Raw genomic sequence first — 9,998 nt, forward strand, 5'->3', positions numbered from 1 at the left:
GATACTTTATTGACTTATCAAATTGGTTATTAGCCTCTTTCACTCTTTTCAATCTGTATCTATTTTTCGTGGACTCTCACCATTGATTCAGGGATTATCCCTGTCTAACATTGGCAGCAGATCCATCTCATCTCCGTTGTCCTCTCCGCTTATGCTGTAAAATTCGTGAACTCTCATCAGTGATTCCAGAGCATCCGATTAGCGTTTATCCTTTCTCTTTACTATCATACCACACTGGTAACGCCCAAAACCATCCGATCTTGGAAGCTAATCAGTGTTGGGCTGGGTCAGTACTCAAGTGGGCGACTCTTGAGGAAGACCCAGTTTAGTAGAGTGCAGTCCGGTTCATCACGCTCAGAGTCTAACACTGACAGCAGATTCACTCTGCTATCTTTTTTCCAACTGTTCTTTGTTCTTTTCTCTCATGACAGCCGGTTATATCACGCTCGTTTGCCTATATATACTCTAATCCCTATCAGGTGTTACATTCACATGCTAACGCAGGGCTTATAATATTTTATGGTGTCTTAATTGTTTTCAATTTATCCTGTGTTAACTCTTCATGACACTGTGACTGGACTTCGGCAGCCGGAATTAATATCATGCTAATATTAGCGTTTGATTGTTACTAATTGTATCTCAGTCTCTCTTGTGATCTATTTAGTACCAGCAATTTATTGCTACTTTGTTCATTATAATCTTCATTGACCACTGACTTTTTTTTATCTTTGTGTCATTAATAAAAGTTAAATTTTATATCTATTTTGATATTTCATACATTAGTTTAAGTTAAGAGTGCGCCCACAAAAGAGTCTCTTTTTTTCTCCTTTTTGCTGTCTCAAGTTGTTATATTGACTCAGGGTGCACCACCAAATAAAGATTAGAGAACAGGGTTTTCTTTCTATCTTTCTATTTTGGTTATTACATTGATATTTGATACCTATTACACACCGGTGCGGTATTCCCCCAAATATATATATATATATATATATACACACACACACACACACACACACACACACACACACACACACACACAATACTAGCTGAATACCCGTGCTTCACTACGGAATTTAAACAATAATGGCAATCTTTGTCCAGCCGCACCTCTTGGCTTCCCCGGATTCATGCTGTCCAAATGCTGGTGCTAAGGAGAATAATCCGCCTCCTTCTCTGCCCGTCCCGCCTCGGATGGTGCCCTGCTCAATGCTGTAAATGCTGGGACGACAGGCCGCTGTATGTTAAATATGTTAGGTTTGCAGGCTGACTCTATGTCAAAGGGCCCTAGGTATCCTTGCTTAGCTTCGACACTAAAGTATGCCTCTGCCCCCACCCATGTGTGGCTGTGCCCCTATCCTTGTGTGCATCTGCCCTTACCCGCAGGTGCCTCTGCTCCTACCCGTATGCCTATGCCCATACCCATTGTGCCTCTGCCCCTACCTGTATGTGTGCCTGTATCCTTACCTGTGGGTGCCTCTGCCCCTTTCCGATACTGTGTGCCTATGCCCATACACGTGTGTGCCACTATTCATAACTGTGGGTGCCTCTGCCCCTAACTGTGGGTGCCTCTGCCCCTACTCGTGTGTGCATCTGCCCTTACCCATAGGTGCCTCTGCTCCTACCCATATGCCTATGCCCATACCCATGTGTGCCTCTGCCCCTACCCATGTATGCCTCCATCCTTACCTGTGGGTGGCTATGCCCCTACCCGTGTGTGCCTCTGGCCCTACCCATGTGTGTCTCTATTCTTACCTGTGGGTGCCTCTGCCCCTACCCGTGTGTGTCTCTACCCCTACCTGTGTGTGCCTCTGCCCCTACCTTCTGCCCTACCTGTGTGACTCTGTCCCCACCCATGTGTGCCTCTGCCCCTACCCGTGTGTGCATCTATCCTTATCCGTGGGTGCCTCTTCCCTTACCTGTGTGTGCCTCTGCCCTTACCCGTGGGTGCTTCTGTCCTCTACCCCTACCTGTGGGAGCCTCTGCCCCTACCTTCTGCCCTACCTGTGTGACTCTGTCCCTACCCATGTGTGCCTCTGCCCCTACCCGTGTGTGCATCTATCCTTATCCGTGGGTGCCTCTGCCCTTACCCGTGGGTGCTTCTGTCCTTACACGTGGGTGCCTCTGCCCCTACCCATGTGTGCCTCTGTGTAAATTACTCCAGGCATTCCAGAGTTATGCTAAAAACTATGGATTTTTACATGTCACCCCTTCCCACCCCCACCCCTAGGGGTGCTAGGGGTTTCTTACCCCCACAGTATTTTTTCCAGAGTGTAATTCATATGTGTACAAAGTTTGGTTTAAATTGCTCTAGGCATTCCAGAGTTATGTTGAAAAGTATGAATTTTTACATGTCACCCCCCTCCTCCCCCACACCCATAGGGGTGCTAGAGGTGCCTTACCCCAACAGTATCTTTCTCCAGATTGTACCAAGTTTGGTGCAAATTGTTCCAGGCACTCTAGAGTTATGCTGGAACAATCACACATACACACAAACACACATGCGTATATATATAAATATATATATATATAGAGAGAGAGAGAGAGGGATAAATATCGGGAGCACTCACCAGTCTTCATGAGCCATTTTTATTAGTAACATCAGGAAATCAGCATAGGGGTATCAACGTTTTGGTCCCATGTGGGGACCTTTGTCAAGATCACAAACCGGTGTGAGTAACCCACATTTATACCCATATAGCCCTCCCCCTCATTAAATGACAAGGAACACCTGTGTTATAATCAGAAGTGGACAAAAAGTGCTGAATATATCAGCACAAGCATCACTTATCAATCACAAAACAACATATATAGACATACACCACAATTACATTAAAATCAGTGTGTATAACTCACAGTAATATGCTTAAGCAACACAGCAGAGCGGTTTGCGTTCCACTGCGCCGCACTTCCGGTATTTGGAACGCATCTTCCGGTCACATGACCGGAAGTGCGTGGTAATACAAGGCAAAGCATCAAAACATCGTCCCCATGGCAACCCGATCTTTCCAATGCACATAGGACAATTTAATGCCACAATATTAATCTTCCAATACCACAAATACATACATAGATACCTGTAATATGTTAGGTAACATTCTATATTGTATTATAATATCACGCTAGCCTAATAATATACTGTGAGTACACAATCAATGGAGTGCTTTATACCAGATATCTGCATGCGTCAGTGCACAGATAATCCTCCCAAAGAGAAAATACATATGCATAAGTGCACAGTATATGAGTGCATATATGTGTGCATGCACACAAATGCGCACACCTACATACACCCCCCCCACACCAGTATGCACAAAATTGCATATGTATAGATTAGTATTTAAATTTAAACTTCAAAACATGTATCCCAACTAATTTGACTATCATCTAACCATTATTCAATCCCAACTGATGGGGCCGGACACAGACCACAATCCAGACCACAGACCAAAAAGAAAAAAAATATAAAAATAAATAAAAATTCAGCAAACGCAGATCAATCACATTAATCCAAAAAAATGCCATAATGTATGCCCTCATACGTCATACTTCTCCCAATTGTAGGGATATTCTTTATACGAAAGCCTCTTGGCAGTTGTTTTTTACGATAATAATCAGAGAGAAACTGCCCATGCAGCAGCAGGTCCACTTCCTTTTTTTGTAAATTTGGCAATTTATGATATAGGTCAAGCGCACTTTCAGCTGGTAGACGTTCAAAATCACCAAACTCAGATAGAACCCGATTAGCGTCATTATCAGTCAAAGCCAGCAACTCATGTTCAGCTGAGAATAACAGCTCAGGCTCTCCATATAGTCAAAGTACCAAAACTACAGGGGAAAAAGGCGTGCAATCAACGTTACTGCTAATGATCTAATAGACTGTCTATGTCACTTAGTAGAAAAAATTAGAAAAATGGAAAAACCATAAAAAATACAAACACAAAAAAAATGGAAAAAACTATCAAAAAACTTAGAGAAATTATTTAAATCATATGTCTGTGTTTCTCTGTCCACATCCACAGTGAGCTATTAATCTGGAGTCTCACCATAATCCATCCATCAGAGTATAAGAACAAATTGCATTTAAAAAGATCAATCCTTGCAGCTTGGTGCCGGACAATAGGTAGCAAAGCACTTGCTACCATAAATATTTTTGTACGTATGTATGTATTTGTGGTATTGGAAGATTAATATTGTGGCATTAAAGTGTCCTATGTGCATTGGAAAGATCGGATTGCCATGGGGACGATGTTTTGATGCTTTGCCTTGTATTACCACGCACTTCCGGTCATGTGACCGGAAGATGCGTTCCAAATACCGGAAGTGCGGCGCAGTGGAACGCAAACCGCTCTGCTGTGTTGCTTAAGCATATTACTGTGAGTTATACACACTGATTTTAATGTAATTGTGGTGTATGTCTATATATGTTGTTTTGTGATTGATAAGTGATGCTTGTGCTGATATATTCAGCACTTTTTGTCCACTTCTGATTATAACACAGGTGTTCCTTGTCATTTAATGAGGGGGAGGGCTATATTGGTATAAATGTGGGTTACTCACACTGGTTTGTGATCTTGACAAAGGTCCCCACATGGGACCGAAACGTTGATACCCCTATGGTGATTTCCTGATGTTACTAATAAAAAAGTCTTATGAAGACTGGTGAGTGCTCCCGATATTTATCTCTATACTAGGTGATTCATCGCGCCCTACGGGCGCTCTTCACACCGTCGTAAGGGGCTACGCCCCCGTAATCTCTACTGAAAATTGACGGTGTAGAATAGTAGTTGTATATTTTGTATTGGTGGAATGGGAATTTAGTTTGTGGGTAAATGTAGTATGCCAAAAGGGAATGTGATGATGAATGGGGTGCAGGGTCTTGTGAGTGGGTGAACAGAGGTTATTGAGGCTTATGGTGAGGGTGTATGTGATAGTTTGTATAGGGTTTTTATGTGGAGTCTGGAGCCTGTTGAAGGGAGAGTGGTGGGTGGAGTGGTGGTTGTGAGCGGTAATTGGTGTGGGCTGTGGATGATGAGGCAGGATTGTGGATGGGTGCCGTTGGGTGTGTATGCTTGGGGCTAGCAGTGATGCATGGCGTAGGGAACAGGAGACTTAGGATTTGGTGGAGTAGTGGGTGTGGGGTCCAAGGGGATGGTGGAGGGTGTTGTAAGGTGTCATGGGTGGTTGAGTGACACATGGCCACTGTGGGTGGATATTGGGGGTGAGGTGTGTGTAGGGGAGGGGGTAAGTGGATGTGGAAGGCTGTGTAGAAATGTGTGGGGTGTTGGCGGGGTGGTGTATTAGTGTTAGATGGGTGGTAGGTATGGTGTAGATTTGTGGGGGGGTGTTCTAGTGCGGTGAGGGTTGGCCAGGTGGTTGTGTTGTGTGTGGGGAAGAGTGTGGTGCAGGTGTGTAGCGATGCAGTAGTTGTGTTATGATGTAGGGATTGACAGCTTTTGGGGGTGGATGGTGTTGAAGATGGTGCGTGTGGAGGATGTTTGGTTGTAAAAGTGGCCTGTGGCTGGGTTCTTGGTTTGCAGGTGTGTAAAATGTGGTCTGAACATGGTTCCTACTGGTGGAGGGTTGACTGAGGGGCCTTTGGAAATGGGGTAGGGGAATGGAAGTGGTGTGTGTTGACTGCAAAATGTGTGGTGGAAGGTAGGTTGACAGAGGGTGCAGCGTATGGCAGAGGTGGTAGGTGCTGGTAGGTGGGGGATGGGCAGGGCCATGGGTTGTATGTATTATTGTTTGCTTGGTGTTGTGATGGATTGGGTAGGGTGGTGAAGGTGTTGTGGATGGTGGAGTGCAGTTTGGTAGGGGTAGGGGGATTGTGCTAGGTGAGGGAAAGATGGTGTGGGTGGTGGATGTCCGGCTGTAGACAGGGGTGTGGATGTTGTCCAGTGTGTGTATATGTTGTGCCCTAGGGGTGAGTGGCCATGGCTGGTTGAGGTTTACCTGTGTTGTGTGTTATTTTTGGGGAGGGTATTGTGAGGTGTGCTGTGGTGGTGTTTTTGGGTGATTGGTGTGTGGAGGTGGTGAAAGTTTTGTTGAAAATGGAGTGGTGGAGGGGTGGTGTATTTGTGAAAGGTGTTTGCTAGGTATGGGGCAACTGTGTTTGGGAGGTGGGCTTGTGAGGTGGTGTTGGAGAGGCAGGTGCATTGTTGTTGCCGGTGTGGTTTAGTGAGGTGGAGTTGTGTTAACGTGTGGCTGTGGGACTGCAATGTAGGTTGTGACAGCTTGTGGGGAGAGATGGTGGTGAAGGTTGTGCGTGTGGTGTCCGTGTGGTTATTGAAGGGGAAATGTGGATGGGGTTGTTATTGTAGAGGTGCAGTGCAAAATGGGCTATGTACCTGTTGTCAGTGGTGGTGGGTGTCCTGTGTGGAGGATGAGAATGTTTGAGACTGAATGGAGGTAGTGTGTGTGTGTGTGTGTGTGTGTGTGTGTGTGTGTGTGTGTGTGTGTGTGTGTGTGTGTGTGTGTGTGTGTGTAAGGTTTGGTGTATGGTGATGGGGGTGTTGGGTATGGTCGCGGGGGTGCATAGGTGCTGTAGTTGGGTAAAGTTAGGTGGATTAGGGCTACGGACATAGTTATGTGAGCTGTTTAGTGATGTGCTGTGATAGGGTTTGTTGAGGTTGGCAAAAGTGGTGTTGTTTTGGTAGTGGTGGTAGGGAGGGTTAAGTGGATTGTTTGGAGTGGGGATGTAATTGTGTGGGTAGTGGTTATTGGGAAGCGTTGCAGAAGGTAGATGGGTAATGTATAGTTGGTGTGGGCTTGGGGGGAGGGATGGGTGAGCAGGCAGGAGGTGTTAAAGTTGTAGGAGTTGTGGCTGTGTGGGCCAGGGGGATGGGTGACTGTGTGTGAAGGTGGCATTGGGGTGTGGTTTAACATGGGTTATGTGGGTGGATGATGGGCGTTTGGGTTGTATGTATTATTGTTTGGTTGTTGATGTGATGGATTGGGTCGGGTGGTGAAGGTGGTGTGGATGGTGGAGTGGTGTTTGGCAGGGGTAGGGTGAGGGCAAGATGCTATGGGTCGTGGATGTCCAGGTGTGGTCAGGGTTGTGGATGGTGTCCGGTGTCTGTATATGTTGTGTCCTAGGGGTGAGTGATCATGGGTGGGTGAGGTTTACATGTGCTCTGTGTTATTTTGGGGTAGGGTATTGTGAGGTTTGGTGTGGGCAGTGGTGGTGTTTTTGTGTGAGTGGGGTGTGGCGATTGGTAAAGTTGTGTTGTGGAAAATGGGTTGGTGGAGGGGTGGTGTACTTGTGAAAGGTGTGTGTTAGGTATGGGGGTAGTGTGTTTGGGTGGTGGGCTTGCGAGGTGCTGTGGGTGTTGGAGAGGCAGAGGCATTGTTGTTGCTGGTGTGGTTTAGTGAGGTGGAGTTGTGTTAACGTGTGGCTGTGGGAGTGCGATGTAGGTTGTGACAGCTTGTGGGGAGGGATGGTGGTGAAGGTTGTGTTTGGGGTGTGTTTGTGGTTATAGAAGGGGACATGTGGATGGGTTTGCTATTGTAGAGGTGTAGTGTAAAATGGCCTATGTAGGTGTGTAGTCAGTGGTGGCGTTTGTCCTGTGTGGAGGCTGTGAATGTTTGAAACTGAATGGAGTTTGTGTGTGTGTGTGTGTGTGTGTGTGTGTGTGTGTGTGTGTGTGTGTGTGTGTGTGTGTGTGTGTGTGTGTGTGTGTTTTGGAGTATGGTGGGGTTTAAATGTAGTTTTTGTGTATGGTAGAGGGGGTGCATAGGTGCTGTACTTGTGTAAATGTTGGTGGATTAGGGGTAGGGGCATAGTAGGTATGAGTTGTGTTTTGTGGTGTCTTGTGATCGGGATTGCGCAGGGTGAGGAAAGTTGTGTGGTTTTTGGAGTGGTGGTAAGAGGGGTTAAGTGGATTATTAGAAGTGGGGCTGTAATTATGTGGGTAGTGCATGTGGTTGCTTGTAGGGTAGACGGGTAGTGTTATGGGGTAACTGTTGTTGTGATGGTTTGACCTAATGCGTGTTTAGGCTCAGAGTGTGTACATGGTGGGTGTTGTATTTATTGCATGCTGCATTGTGGAGGGGGGTGAAGGAACAGTGTTTGGTGGTTGTTTTTTTTGGAAGGGGTACATAGATTGTGCAGGGTGTAGAGAAAATGGTGTGGTTGATGGGTGACCAGAGTGTAGCTGGACGGTGGATGTAGTCTGGCCAGTGTATGAGTTGGCTTAAAGGTGAGGGGTGGGTGAGGTGTTAGGAGGTGTAGTAGTTGGTGGAGTTGTACGTGTGGGCTGTAGTGTGAGTTTGTTGGAAGGTGGCATGGCTGTGGGTTTTCTGCATAGGGTGCTTTGTGTAGGGTATTGTGGTGTGTGGCTGGGAGGTTGGGTGGGGGGAGAGCTGCAATTGGCATATTGGTGCTTGTAGGTGAGACGGGTACTGTTGTGGGCCAATTGTTGTTGTGATGGTTTGACAGAATCCATAGGCTGTGTAGAGAGGGAGGTGGGTGTGCGATAGGGGTAGGGTGGTGTTGGGCTGGATTGTGGCGGGTGTGGAAGGGAATGTGGGTGGAGGAGTGTTATTTTGGAGGGGTACGTGGTTTTGTGTGTGTGGGTTAATAAAAAGTGTTGGGTAGTGATGTATGGTGGTTGGGTAATAGCGTGGGGGTGGGTAGCTGCCTTTATATGTATTGGTCTAGGGGTGAGGGATGGGGGTGGTGACAGGACGTGCAGTGTGTGATGGAGTTGTGGTTGTGGGTATTAGGGGGATGGAGTTGGAGGTGTGCATGGGTGGAGTGTGTCGACATGTGATGGATGGGTGGATGGTGGTGGGTTTTGTAGGGGTTCGTGTGTGTGTGTGCATAGAAGGGGGGGGGCAGTTGTTGAATTTAGAGTGTTTTTTTGGTTGTGGGGGGGAAAGCTGGATGTGTGGTGTATTTGTGGTGGGTGCTTGGCAGGTATGGGGTTACGGTGGGTGTGGGATGGGCTTAGGGTGTGTGGGGTGTGTAGGAGAGGTGTTTGGGTGGGTGTGAGTGTTGGTGTAAGGTGTGTGTGTGTGCTTTGAGTATGTTATCGTGGTGTGAGGGTAATGGCGGCAGGTGTGAAAGTTGGTGGGTGGTGGTGTTGTAGAGATGGGGAAGGTGTTTTGTCTGTAGTTGGAGGGGGTGTAGGGTGCGTGCGTGTTGTTAGGAGTGTGCAGACAGAGAGAGAGTGTGTGTGTGTGTGTGTGTGTGTGTGTGTGTGTGTAAGGTAGGAGGAGGCCATGGTATATGTGGCAGCACTTGTCCCCCCCCCCCCCCCCCCTTCACATGAGTGCCCTGTGAGTGGAGTTTTGGGCAAAAGGGAGGCATGCACATGTATGCACATCGGGGGATGGGTGATAGGGGCGGCCGGGCATCTATTACTGTGTGTGTGCCTAGTTGGTGGCTGTGCAGGTGTGTGGTGCTGGGAGGGGAGTGAATTGGTGTATGTGGAGCTGGAGGCAGGAGTGGGGAGAGACGTGTCGCCGGTACAGAGAGTGCGGCGTAAGCTTGCATAACTACATCCAAGTCAAGTATAACTCACTTTGACACAGACTCCGTTGTGCTGACGGCGTCCCTTGGTAGTGTGGACCGGGGGCGGGTGGATGAGAGAGGTGGTGCGGTGGTTGCGTGGAGGTCGGGAGCAGTCTGTGCGTCCATGGTGCGCACGGCGTGTTCCCGTTAGAGTGTGTAGGCGGCGCAGCTGCAAGGCGAGAGATGGATTGTGCGGAGGGTGGCTTAGCGGCGGTGCGGGCTGCGGCTGTCTGGCCGTGCGTGGTGTGGACGGTGTGTCCCGTTGGTGGTGGTGGGTTTGTGTGGCTGACGGGAGGGGGTGGTGTTGCCTGCGGCTGTCTGGGCGGCCGTGGTGCGGACAGCGGGGCCGTGCAGCGTGTCTGGATGTGGGAGGTGTTGCTGGGGTTGTGCGGGTGGGCTCGGTGCTGTGGGCTTAGGTTTCCCAGTGTGTGTGCTGGTCCGTTAAGCGGACGTGGGGTCCGGGGTTGGCAGGGGCGTCAGTGAC

The 9,998-nt window shown here is 48.1% G+C and overlaps 1 pseudogene; it reads left to right on the forward strand.

Annotated features, from left to right (window-relative positions):
- Nucleotides 1-216: 216 nt before the first annotated feature.
- On the forward strand, nt 217-335 carry LOC134953897 (5S ribosomal RNA; annotated as a pseudogene).
- Nucleotides 336-9,998: the final 9,663 nt, after the last annotated feature.

Source organism: Pseudophryne corroboree, chromosome 8, assembly GCF_028390025.1.
Source record: "Pseudophryne corroboree isolate aPseCor3 chromosome 8, aPseCor3.hap2, whole genome shotgun sequence".
NCBI lineage: Eukaryota > Metazoa > Chordata > Amphibia > Anura > Myobatrachidae > Pseudophryne > Pseudophryne corroboree.